The sequence below is a fragment of the Rattus rattus genome, chromosome 2, assembly GCF_011064425.1.
Source record: "Rattus rattus isolate New Zealand chromosome 2, Rrattus_CSIRO_v1, whole genome shotgun sequence".
NCBI classification, from domain to species: Eukaryota; Metazoa; Chordata; class Mammalia; order Rodentia; family Muridae; genus Rattus; species Rattus rattus.
This window is the reverse complement of record NC_046155.1, coordinates 128,415,508-128,428,601: the sequence shown is the minus strand read 5'-3', so window position 1 is coordinate 128,428,601 and position 13,094 is coordinate 128,415,508.

Below are 13,094 nucleotides of genomic sequence, written 5' to 3'. Positions count from 1 at the left end.
TTCATGACTGGAACATAAGGGAATTAATTAACCATCACTTTGAAACATTTCTGAAATTTCACTGTGATGAAAGCCACTGTCCTCTACATGGTCAGCTTCATGCTCTCCACATTTCTTACATCTCTGCTAGCTCCCATCTCTAAACCCTGGTTCTTAAAACTGTAGGCTTTGTGTCTCTATCCTCCATTCCATTTGTGTTCATGGTGCTTAATTCATCTTGCCTGCAGCATATACACAGCTCTTTACCTGTTCCAATATACCACCAAATCCTAGAACACAACAGCTAACTGAAATGTCTAGCCATCCACCCCCACCTTTGCATTACCTTCTGACCATGAGACTAATTGACTCCATATGCGCAATGGAACTTTAGTCCAATGATGCCACTAGCAGAAACTCATTTCACTCAGCTCCTACCCAGAGTACCTCAGAAACTGTAAGCCAAGGTTGCATAAGACTCTCATTACTAGACAGGATCTGTAAATTTTTATTTTGCAACTGATAAAACATTTCCCACTTGAATATATATATATATATATATATATATATATATATATATATATATATATGTTGCCTGTGGCTCCCCAAATTGGCTGCTGGGGTGGAGGACACTGTTTGAAACAATGGAGGGTAGGACTTAAGGAGCAATATACTCCTTAGAAGCCAGCATCCACCTTAGATTCATGCTGCTTCTGGAAATAAGGGATTAGCAGAAGAGCAGGGTAGTAAGGAGAATATGTGCATGAAGACATGACTCTAAATGAAATATTTCTAAAAATTTTCCAGGAGACATCAGTAGCTTGTTAAATATTAAGTAGAGAAGTCTCTGTCTGGCTGTTATAGGCACATAGCAAGGGTAGACAGGGCCGTTTTACAATCTCCAACATGGTGGGATGGGGATAAGAGGCCACAAAGCTAGGTTAATTTATAAGGGAAAAAAAGAGAGAGAGAAAAACCCAGTGGCTTCCAGCAAAAGGTTCACAGATGCTGCCTTCTAATTAAAAATTTTTAATTTTCGAGTTCAATTTTACAGATTTTTATACCCACAAATGAGTGTCTTGCACCACATGGCATCTTTTAGTTAGTGGGGAGGGAAAATCCAGGGCAGCCTTCAATGGCTTATACTCTGTTCAGTGCATCTTTCTGCCTTGTGTGGTTGGTTTCCAGGTTTAAAAAAGAGATTTAAACAGAAATAAAAAACTAGGTGTCCCATATGCATCTGAACTTATCTGGGGTCAGGAAAATGAGACTGGTTTTTAGGAAAGCAGAACTTCTCCTTGCCTAGTCTGGCACTTGTAAGAAATAAAGAGAGAGAATTTGGCAAGACTCTTAGACAGGCTCCTCTGAAAGAGTTCAACATGGTGGCTCCAGTCTCCTGTTGCTTAAGCTTGTAACCAGAATAACCGAAGAAAGTGTGAGAAGCTCCGAGCAGCTAGACAATGCTTTCCCATCGAGCACAGACAATCTCAGGGATACCTGACTATACTCCAGCGATGCCTGCCAGTTGGTCAACATGGATCACTCAAGTCCAATTAACAGTGGGAATGGGCTGTGCTCCTTACCTTCAGTATAAGGGAAGGTCTATTTTTAATTGACATGTTCTTTGTCATTCTCATATACACACGAAAGCCCAGCTCTTGTCCTCTACATGCTCAGCTTCGTCTTCTCTATACACAACTCTCAGTCCCATCCTTTATCTTCCATCTATGCTAGCTCCCTAGCTCTAAATCCTGGTTCTCAATAACTAGAGGTGTGGTATCCCCGTCTTCTGCTCCCTCTGTGGTCACTGCACTGGACTCACCTTGCCTGCTGTTAGTATCCAGCTCCTGACTTGCTTACTTTTGTTTCAATGCACCAATAGGTCATGCCAGTCAACCCATCTAAGTGTGCCAGTCCTCCACCTTTGCCCCAACTTTTGGCCACGAGACTCATTGACTCAAACTGTGCAACTTACCTTTGCTCCAATGATGCCCTAACTGAAGCCTACTATGTTCAAATCCTGCCCATGATATCTCAAGGAAAGCAATAAGCACCCCTAACTTCTGAGCCATCTCTTTAGACCCTGTATGTAAGTGTGTGTGTGTGTGTGTGTGTATGTGTGTGTGTGTGTGTGTGCATGCACACATGTCTAGTTTTTGTAGGTGTGTATATACATGTGCATGCATAAGTGTTTGTGTGTGAGCATGTGTATGTACGCATGTATATATGCAGGAGTATGCAAGCATGTATGTATGTATGTATATGTATGTATATGTGTGTGCATGTGTGTTGCATTGCACTTACACTCACCCCTCAACCACTCCTTACTTTTTAAAATTTTTATCTCCATAATTTATTTTTTATTCACATTACACATGAATGGCAGCCCTCCTCCCTCCTGTCCTCCCAGTCCCACCTTTACAAATTCCTCTCTGGATTATCCCCTCCCCTTCTCCTCAGAGAAGAGGAACCTCCCAACACCAGATAACACCTCACCCTGGGAAATGTAGTCCCAGCAGAACAAGGAACATTTTATCTCTCTGAGGCCCAAACAGGAAGTCCATGTCGAGGAAGGGAAACCAATAGCAGGCAACAGAGACAGAGACAGCTCATTCCAGTTGTTAGGGGACCCACATGAAGACCAAGCCGTAAAATCTGCTACAAATGCCTAGGGGGCCTAGGTCCAGCTCCTGCATGCTCTTTGGTTATTGGTTCAGTCGCTGTGAGCATCCCTGGTTAGTTGACTCTGTACATTTTCTGGTGGTGTCCTTAACCCCTCCAGGTAGATCAATTTTATCCCCCATTCTTCCACAAGATTCCCAAGCTCTGCCTTATGTGTAGCTGTGGGTCTCTGCATCTGCTCCCATTCAATGCTGGATGAAGCCTTTCAGGAGATGGTTATGCTTGATTCCTGTCTGCAAACATAGCAGCGTATCATTAATAGTGTCAGGGGTTGGCTCTCTCCCATGGGATGGGTCTCAAGTTGGGATAGTCATTAGTTGGCTGTTCTCTCAGTTTCTACTCTATCTTTCTCCCTGTACATCTTGTAGGTAGGACATATGTAGGGTTGAAGGTTTTGTGGGTGCATGGATGTCCTCCTCCCTCCACTGGAAGTCTTTGGCTCTCGGCGGTGGCCATGTCAGTCTCTATATACCGCACTGGTAGGAATCTCAACAAGGGTCATACCCCTTGACTTCCCCTGTCCTGGGCCTCCCAGGGATGCCCCAAGCCCCTGTTTCCATTCTCACTCCCAGTCCTCTCCAAATCTCCCACAACCCCATATCTGATTGACATCCCTGTTTTCTCCTCAGGCCTTCTCACTCATTGCCCTCTCTATCCACCTCTGATAACTATTGTGTTTCCCTTTCTGAGGAAGATTAGTATATCCTTCCTTTATCCCTCCTCATTACCAGTTATTTTTGGGTCTGTGGATTATAGTGTGGTTATCCTGCACTTTATGCTAATGTCCACTTATGAGCACATACCATCCATGTTTTTCTGGGTCTGGGTTACCTCAACCATTCCTTACTTTTTAAACTATTTCTATTTATGAACCCTTTCAGCCATGAAATGTTTACATATCTTAGGGTATACAGGTGTGTTAGTCACTTTACCTGATGCTATGATACAATCCCTTCAAAAATGCAACTTAAGGCAGACAGGGTTTATTTTGCTTCATCTGTTGAGGTAATCATTTCTTCATGCTCTAGATAGCATGAGTTTGGACAGGGAAGTCATTCTGAGGAAGACAAGAGGTTGACTGTTGATAATAGGCCTGTCCTTAGAAAGCAGAGAATGAGCAGAAGTATATCCGGGCTATAAACTCCAAAGCCTACCCCCAGTAACGTATTTCCTCACTTGATGCTCTACCTCCTAAAGGTCCCACATTCTTCCCAAATAGGCTGGGGATCAAGAAGTCACTCAAGTAAGTTTATAAGAGACACTGCACACTAAACTACAATAGTGACTACATGAATAGGTGTAAATATCAAATGTTTACTCATAATAAATCATAAAGAAATGCATTTTAAAGTTCCTTTGATAAAAATGTAAGTTTATCATTTATTAAGGTAAATTTATATACAAATAAGATGGATGGGCTTGTTTATTTTTACTTAAAATTATATTCTGTCTGAATATTTGATGCTGCATGACATAGACAACATATTTTAGAATTTATCAATATTTTGCTTTTATAATCATTAATGCCAAGAACACCACTCTGAATAAATACATAATATAAAATGACAGAAGTAGTTTTAGGACCGTTTTAGAAATTGTTGGAAATTCTGTCACATTCCCAAGCCAAAATTCATTTAAGTATTATTTATAAAACTCAAGTCAACAACTCAAGCAGCAATTTTAAAAACCAAATATTTAAGCATAATACAATCCAAAGGCATACTAAATTTAGACTTCCGTGCTGATGGATGACGTTAGGAAAGAATTAAAATTCTTTGTTTCCCATAATTAAACCAATATGTTTCTATAAGAACAGAAAGATTTGCATGTACAATAAAAACATTGCAATTTGGGGCCTGGAGAGATGGTTCAGCAGTTAAGAGTGCTTACACAGGATGCACATCAGGCAACTCAACCATTGTAGCTCCAGGAGGTCCATCACCGTCTTCTAAACTTATACGCAACTGCACACATATGACATATTTCAAATAGACACCTACTTGCATACACTCTTCTAATTCTTAAAAGTAGATCACTGTTCATAATATCTATTAGCAGTAGTCTCAAACCTGAGTTGAAGTGTTTCAAGTAGCAATTTCTGGCTTGAAGTTGTGGTGTGGCAATGCGTCCTATGCACGTTGTGTGTTCAGAACCAAGACTCCAGCAAAGCTGTTAATACAACCTGGACGAGCATTGTCAAAAACACCTTCAATTCACTCAGCATTTTCTCTTGAATTCTTTTACCATTGCCCAGTTTTTTCCTAGTCCTCTACATTCAGCATTAAAAGCCAATACAAGTTCATAACCTACAGGTTAGGAAGCTTGGGCTTGTTAGATCTCCTTAGGTTTAAATTAGAGGGTTAATGATAAGCAATCTTCTCTCCTTGTCTTCTGATATAAAATAAGAACCAAATTGGTCCTTTTGAGGTCATATCTTCTACTTCCACTATTAATAGTGTTAAACTACTTTCATTCTTCATACCCATGCAAAGTTCTTTGAAATATAGCTTAGGAGGCTCAGAAAGAAAGAGGAAGAGACAAGAGAGAGAGAAAGGGTTTTCGGACTACGCTTTGGAGGAAGAAGCACAGACACTATGTAGGCCTGGGAGCTATTAGAACCCGTGGCGGCATTTGCCACTGGATAAATTCTAATCTGGAACAGCTGATGAGTTTAGGACAATAGATTCCAAGATCAGAGGTTGTCGCACCTGGCTGACTTTAAAATATTAAGATTGTCTGGTGTTTTCCATCTGCAGCAATTCAGGTGGGGGAGAGAGAGGGCACAGCTTTGGGTCAGTAGATGGCAGTCTGTGGAGTCAGCCCAGGGGGTGGATGGTTGGTATAGAGCGATTGCTGCTCCCAGCACTTCGGGTGGCTGAGTAGAGAGTCAGTGGACAGCTGCTGTTCCCAGAAGCTAGCCTGAGCAAGTGTGAGTTTTAAAATTACACGTAACACAATATGGTGCCACACAGTGGGGATAGAAACTCAGATATAGATTTAGACAGAGAATCTCAGACTAGGAATCTAAAGCACGAATTCTCTGATATCGGCTAATGTCAGAGATTAGAAACTCAATTTGAAAATCTGTATAGGAACTGGGAAGGGACTGAATCCATGGACACTAAAATCTCTTGGGTTCCAATCTCAGTCTGTAGGGATGGTGGCTAGGATTGGTATCCTGAAACCCATGTTTCATTAGTGGGCATTAATACCATGTGAGTATTTCCCTAGTACCCTGTGGATGTTCTTTGTCAGATAACCCTTTAACACAGTTTGGATTTTACTCAAAAGTGGGGAAATTTTTACATTATCTCATGTTGAAAAATAGTCTAGCAGTGGTGGCACACACCTTTATTTCCTGCTCTTGGTAGAGAGGACGGAAATCTTTATAAACTTGAGGCCAGGCTGGTCTAGAGAGCAAGTTCCAGGATAGTCAAGGCTATACAGAGAAACTCCATCTCGGGAAACCAAACACCAAAACAAGCAGAACAAAAAAAGAGAGGGGGGAAAAACATTTCAGCTCAGAAGTCACAGTTATGTGCACATATAAATATATAGTGCGTGTAATGCATAGATGCAGGTATAGATTGTACAAAGTCATTAATATCGCATTACTTACCTATCATTTCATTGGAAATACTTAAAATGTACTGAGATGCCTGAAATACATAATACATCATTTTAAACTACAGTCAGTCATTTTACTGTTTTATGTATGTTAACACCCATTACTCATGTATACCAGCACATTCAAACTCTTTGATCAGAATCTCATTTTCCCACTTCTGACTCCCATGCTAATAACTATTTTACATTTATTTCTATGAGTTAAGTGAACAGCGAATGTAAACTCTTATAGCACTGTCTCTCTGTGCCTAGTTTATTTCATTTTTAACATTATCTAGATTTGTCTATGTTGTCACAAATACTAGAATTTCTGTTTTCAGGACTGAATAGGATTTCATATAGTGATTGACATATAAGTTGCTTCTAACTTTGGCCACTGTGACCAAAGTTTCAGTGAACATAAGGGCTTGTTTGCACCTTCTCATGAGTTTGTATACAAGCCTAGGATGGTGACTTGTGAGAATCTCTCTGTGACTCTCTTAGGAAAAATCTCCTGTTGGATCCTATGCTTTCCCATTTGTCTTGGGCACACATCTTCTATTCCAGCTTCGTAGCAGGTCCTTGTAGTACTGATGTGCTAGCAAGAGTCCTCTCATGACAGGGCCGTTTCTTGTTCTGAAAATCCACTTGCTTCAATATTTATTGGGCCACCGTACAACTGTTTACTTTTGGCTTCGTCAGACTCTGCCAGCAAGTTCACCTCAGAGACTCTCTGCCTACCCCCTTGCCTTTTCTTTCCTGGAGGAACGCAGAAACCCAACTTGCTTCACACAACCTCTTCAGGCTCTCCAGTTTTCATTTCAGGTTCTTTAAAAGTCTCTTCATACTCTGCTTCAAGGCTGCGCAAAAGGGCCTGTTGTTTTTCACTACGCAGCCAGCATCGTTCTGGGGTGGGGAATACAAATGCTCTCCTCCACAACCTCCAGCTAAATGAGTGGCCTCCTGTAAAGGATCTCAGATGAGAGGGGCAACTCTCTCTACCTCCTGTGTGCTATTGTTAGAGATTTACATTAAGGATTTTACTCGATGAACCAAAGCCTTCCTTTTGAGAGATGGCTTAAGGTTTTGATTGGTCTCTGGTTATCCTTGAATATAACTTCAAAAGTTGAATAGCAGCATATTAAGTATTTAAAGAACTCACTTCTTCCAAATATCCCAACATTCATCATCTAACTCGAAGAAAAAGATTGGTTTCTGTACTTGGGATATTGGGAAATTCTAGGCTGCCACACTTTCCTTCTTGGCAAAGCTCTCAGTCTTTGATGGAAGACTGATATTCACAAAAGAAACTAAAAAGGAAAACCCCAAATGTAAACCATGAAGAACTTGGGAGGAGTAAACTTTACAAATAATAATAATAATAATAATAATAATAATAATAATAATAATAATAATAATAACAACAACACACTGCCACCTGAGGCCATGATGGTGTCCAGGGTTGTGCTTCTGGCCATGTCTGCGGTCTGGGGGTCCTACTGCAGCCGGGGTACGTGTTGATGTCTGTGGCTGGTATGACCACCGCCAGGCTGTGTGGATGTCCGTGGTGTGTGCTGCTGCCTAAAACCATGTTGATGTCCTTGGGTAATACTGCCTCAGTGGGGTCACACTGATCCCAGAGCCCCGTACTGCCACCCGAATCCATGTTGATATCCATAGTCCAAGCTGCCTCCGAGGGTCTTGTCTGGGTCCATGATCCTGCTGCAACCGGAAGTCATGTTCATGGTCTGTGCTGTCTCCAGAATCGGTTCGTTTAGTTCACGATAGGAATGACTGCAGATATCCAGTTGAGAGGGAGGGGCATGGAAGGCTTTTGTGACAACCCTCCTCCGCCCCCACCCCACATCCCCCCAATCCTCTCACCCTCACCCTCCTACCCCACCCCCACCATTCAAACACCTCTCCCCACGAAGAGTAACAACCGAGACAGGAAATCAGGAAATCATTAAAGGGAACTCTTAGAATGTGTGATGGGAATGCTGAAGTGTATCTCTCCACAACTGAGGGCTTCTGGCTGGATTGGAAGAGGAAGGACTCAGTTCTATATAGGAGGAAGGTAACCGAGAGTTTGACCATGCTCCAGTGAGTATATAGCCAGCAGAAATTGAATTTTCCCCCTTGGTTGTATTTTTACTTTTGGGGGGTTGGGGGTGTCTCATGAGACTGGGAGTGTGAACATGGGAGTTCTGGGAAGTGAGTGTGATCAGGATGCTTGATATAAGAGTTCCAGCTAATCAATTAAAATGTTTATGTTAAAACTAATGCAAAAAATTCAGGCTTAAAAATATATATGTCCTAGAAATTAGCAGAAAACATTAAATATTTTATATATAACAGACAAAATGGAATGATGGGTGCACAAAAACTAATTTAACTTTCTATTTTCACTTATGAAATAAATATCAGGGGTAAAGAGCATACATTTAGGATTCTGGACTATTCATTAGAAATCCAGAAAAAGATGGCATAACTGCCTGTTTCGTTAACAATTTAAAACCTGTCTACCACTTCTCTACACAACATAATTCTTTTATTTTGATTATTCTAATAAACTGGTCAAGTTATTTTGTGTGCATTAGTCAATTTGGCCTAATTGATTCTTCAATAATATATTTAATATTTCTCCTTAATTATCAGAAGTATGGATCAAGTTAATTCTTCAAGGCAGATTCGTATTTTAGAAAATGTTGCAAAGATTTCCTGTCGTAAGTTCAGGCCTTCCTTTCCTTCTGTGTTACCTTTATTGTCTATTTTTAATGGCAAGGTATTGATCAGTGGCCTACCTTTATTTCTATTTCAGTTAAAATAATATTGCAAATCTCAGAAGTCATGAACCCTCACCAATCTTTGAATATAGATGTGTATGTGTGTGTGTGTGTGTGTGTGTGTGTGTGTGTGTGAGAGAGAGAGAGAGAGAGAGAGAGAGAGAGAGAGAGAGAGAAAAGAGAGAGAGAGAGAAAGAGAGAATGTATGTTTGAGTTCTGAATGTTGAGAGTTTACTACTAGGTTTTGAATATAAGCGATTCTAAACACATCACTTTATGTTGTAAGGTAGAATCGGCTCACATTGCTGTTACGGTTAAAGACTTGGAGGTTGTAAATGAAGACCAATGCTTAGTGAAGACAGGAAGACTTCCAAACTAATGTTGCTATCGCAATGTCAAGTTGCCGTGATTGTTATGTGAAACTGCACACCAACTTCCTTCCCACAGGTCAAGAAGATGGACATCAGGGTCTTTCTGGGGCCCCTGATACAGTTCAATAACAGAAATCCAAATGCTGAAATTCTCCAACAGAAGAGAGATGATACAGAAGACATGAAAAATAACTTGTGCATCTTGACAAACTTCGTAATGAGAGTGAGTAGGGTGAGGTTTCATATAAACGCATTCTGACTGAACTGAGGAGCCAAGGAGAGATGAATTAAGGCAAGAGAATATACAGATAAAGAACACTGATGTCCAAAATTACTTTTATCATAACCGGGATGAATAAATGTCCTCAACTTATTGGGGTTGAGGATTTAGTTCAGTGGTAGAGCACTTGCCTAGCAAGCGCAAGGTCCTCGGTTCTGTCCTCACCTCCAGGGGAAAAAAAAGACAAAATAACAGTGGGGAGAGAATCACCTAGAATTGTAGATTTGTCAGTCATATGAAAACAGAAACACTTGAGTTCAATGGTCAATGCTATCACAATGGTAAAACAGATGGGATTAGAGAGATGTGCCAGTGATCCAGCACTTTCAAGGTAAAAGCAAGAAAAGCTGAAGTCCAAGATCATCCTTTATTAGATACCAGGTTCAACAATGGCTTGAGCTGCATGAGACCCTGTCTCAAAAACAATGGTGGATCCTGGTATATTCCTGAAATTGTGAAGATAGAATCAATTCCTTCTTGTCAAACGCTCATTTTCTGTTTCTTCTATTTGCTCACTCTTGTTTGAATGTCGAATGCCCTCCACAGGTTCAGGTGTTTGAAGTCTTGGTCCCCAGCTGTTGGTTTTGAAAGGAACTTTAGGGAGGTAGAGCTTCCCTGGAAGAATTGAGTCACAGAGAGAAATTTAAGAGCCAGGTTCTATTTCCTGTGTACGCTCTGATTCCCGACAGTTCACTATATGATCAAACACCTCACATTCCTACTGCCAAACCCTTCCTGCTATGATGGACTGGATCCCTTCTTAAAACACAAGCCAAAACAAGCCCTTCCTTCCTTAATGTACTTTTTGTCAAGTATTTGGCCACAATACCGAGGCAAATGACTCATACATCCATGTTTCTTCAAATCTCCTTCTGTAGAAATGCTATCTATTCAATGGCAAATTTCAAGGTATATCACATAAAATGAAAAAGAAAAGTCAAGTGAAATAGGATTTCTGGAGAATTTATATACACGCAGAGCCACTTTGTTCCTTTAAAATTATGTTATTCTTAGTTTATTTGGTGATGTGTAGCTTACCAAACAACATCTAAGTTTTATTATAGACGGTCTTCTCCAGGACATTGCATCTTTATACTTTGCATTTATTTGATTACAGTCAATGTTGACAAAATGACAATGAGATTAAAGTAAACAATCTTTTCTATGAATTTACATCGAAATTCTCTGCTCATATTTTCTCTAAAAATCGTTTTGCCCACTAATGAATAATAAGACTGATTTGTATATTAAGTTTTATTTTAATTCTGTCACACAGAGTACAATGTATTTTTCTTATATATTTATATTCTAGTTTCTTCAAGTGGAATATGAATATTATTATATGGCCAATTCTACGGGTATTTTCCATGTAATTAAATTATTGAGATATTTCCTACTATCCCAAGAACTTTAGAGGCCATTTTCTCTTCCTTGTATAATACTTAAAGATTTTTGTAGTTTTTATTCATTCAATCTTGAATTTGTTTTGATAGTGGTATGCTGGCAGGACCTAGCATTTCTCCAAGTACCTTTCACTAGTGGATACGTTTTGGGTTCTGTTTAGGACCCTTTGGCTTCTTCACTAGGAAATTTTCCATACCACCCATGCCTTCCCCAGCTGCGGCTAACGTCAGAAAGTAAGCCCTTCAGAATCCATCTCTGGGATTCACCCCTAAAACCTAGAAGCCAAATCATGCCCCTGTCCATGAAGGAAATCTTAGAGTATTGAACAGGGATTTACCCACACCCGATGAAGAGGAAAAAATATAATACAGTGAGTGAGTGAAGATCTTCCATGCAGAGAGAGAATAGAGGTTGGGGGTTGAAGAAAGTTGCAGGTGCTTGACACTCCACTCTACTGCTCTAGTATTTCTGAGTCCTACTGACAATGAAAGTTTCTTTTGTTTCACTACCTTTTCTTTCTTTGTTTGTTAAAATGATTTATTTAGGCATGTAAGAGATCTCATTTGCATGTATATCCGCATGACAGAAGAGTCAGAAGAGGGCATCGGATCCCTTTACAGATGGTTGTGAGTCACTATGTGGATGCTAGGAGTTGAACTCAGGACCTCCAGCTACTTAACCTCTAAGCCATCTTTCCACCCCTCCCCTTTCTTCTTAAGGGAAAACATTGTTTTGGTTAAGGTTTGTCTCTATTTTCGAAAGCCTACTGTGGTCACATGGTATGCGTGTGCATGTGTGTGAGTGTGTGAGTGTGTGTGTGTGTGTGTGTGTGTGTGTGTGTGTGTTGTTTATTATGAATCAACTTTATTTTTACTGTTCCCTAAGCTAGTTCTCCTTATTAAATGAAGCTATACTTTTTCGGTTTTGTTTGTTGCTCTATCTTTCTTTTAATTTCTTTCATTCTTTCTTTCTTTCTCTTTCTCTTTCTTTTCTTTCTTTTTTGCATATAGGGAATATCTTCCTTCTTTTAGATGTGTTCTTTCATATTTTCCTTGATACAGTTCAAAAGCCTGAATAACAAAAAAACTGGTACTAGGGGGAAAGCCATCCCCATGGGTACCTGGCCATGGGGCACAGAAGCCCGTGGAGCTGATCTATGAAAGGAAGCTAGCAATGTATGGAAAGAGAGGCTTAATAAGGCTTAGAAGCTTTAAGCAAAGCTTAATAGTGGATTCTGGTGGAGCTCAGAAGACCAGAATAGAGACAAAAATGTGAATGGTAGATTCTGTGTTCACAAGGTTTCAAAAGAGATTGTCATGTCTATTGGGGATTATATTAGATGCTATTCATGTTATATCGTGGCACAAACTTGTTGGCATTCTTTTCTTCTGTGCTGTGAAACTTCCTGGGAAGCTGAAATCAGAGGTGGTAGATGTATTAAGTTTTGTGCAGAGAATTCAGTGTAACCAAATATTCAGGCTGGAGCATAAATATTGCTGGCATCTTTTAGATAAGCTTACAGTACAAATGATAAGCCAAAGCAGTTTATAAAACATACACTCTTCCAAGGAAACAATTGGGTGTAAATTCTGGGATGAAGAAAGCATGGCTGGTATAGAGACCAGAGCCATTAAAGGAAGTCAGATACTTGAACAACAGGAACAGTAACTTGAATATTTTTTGGAATTGGCTAAACGTACCTGTTCATCAATGGTTCAAGGGTATGGAGACGTTATTCTTTTGAAAGCCTTTGATTTGAGAAGAAATTTTCAGCAAACCATATTTACACAGAGCCAATGAAGAGAATATTTGCCAGTATTCAATCATCCAGGCATTTGGAGGCCACAGCAGTCATAATCTAAAAAGGCCAGGTACTACTCAAACTGACAGTTGATCTTGGTGATGCTCTCCTACAGATAGAAGGCTGGGAAGATTATGGAAACCTATACGCACATTTCAAAGGAGGCCCTAGTGATGTGTGGTAGG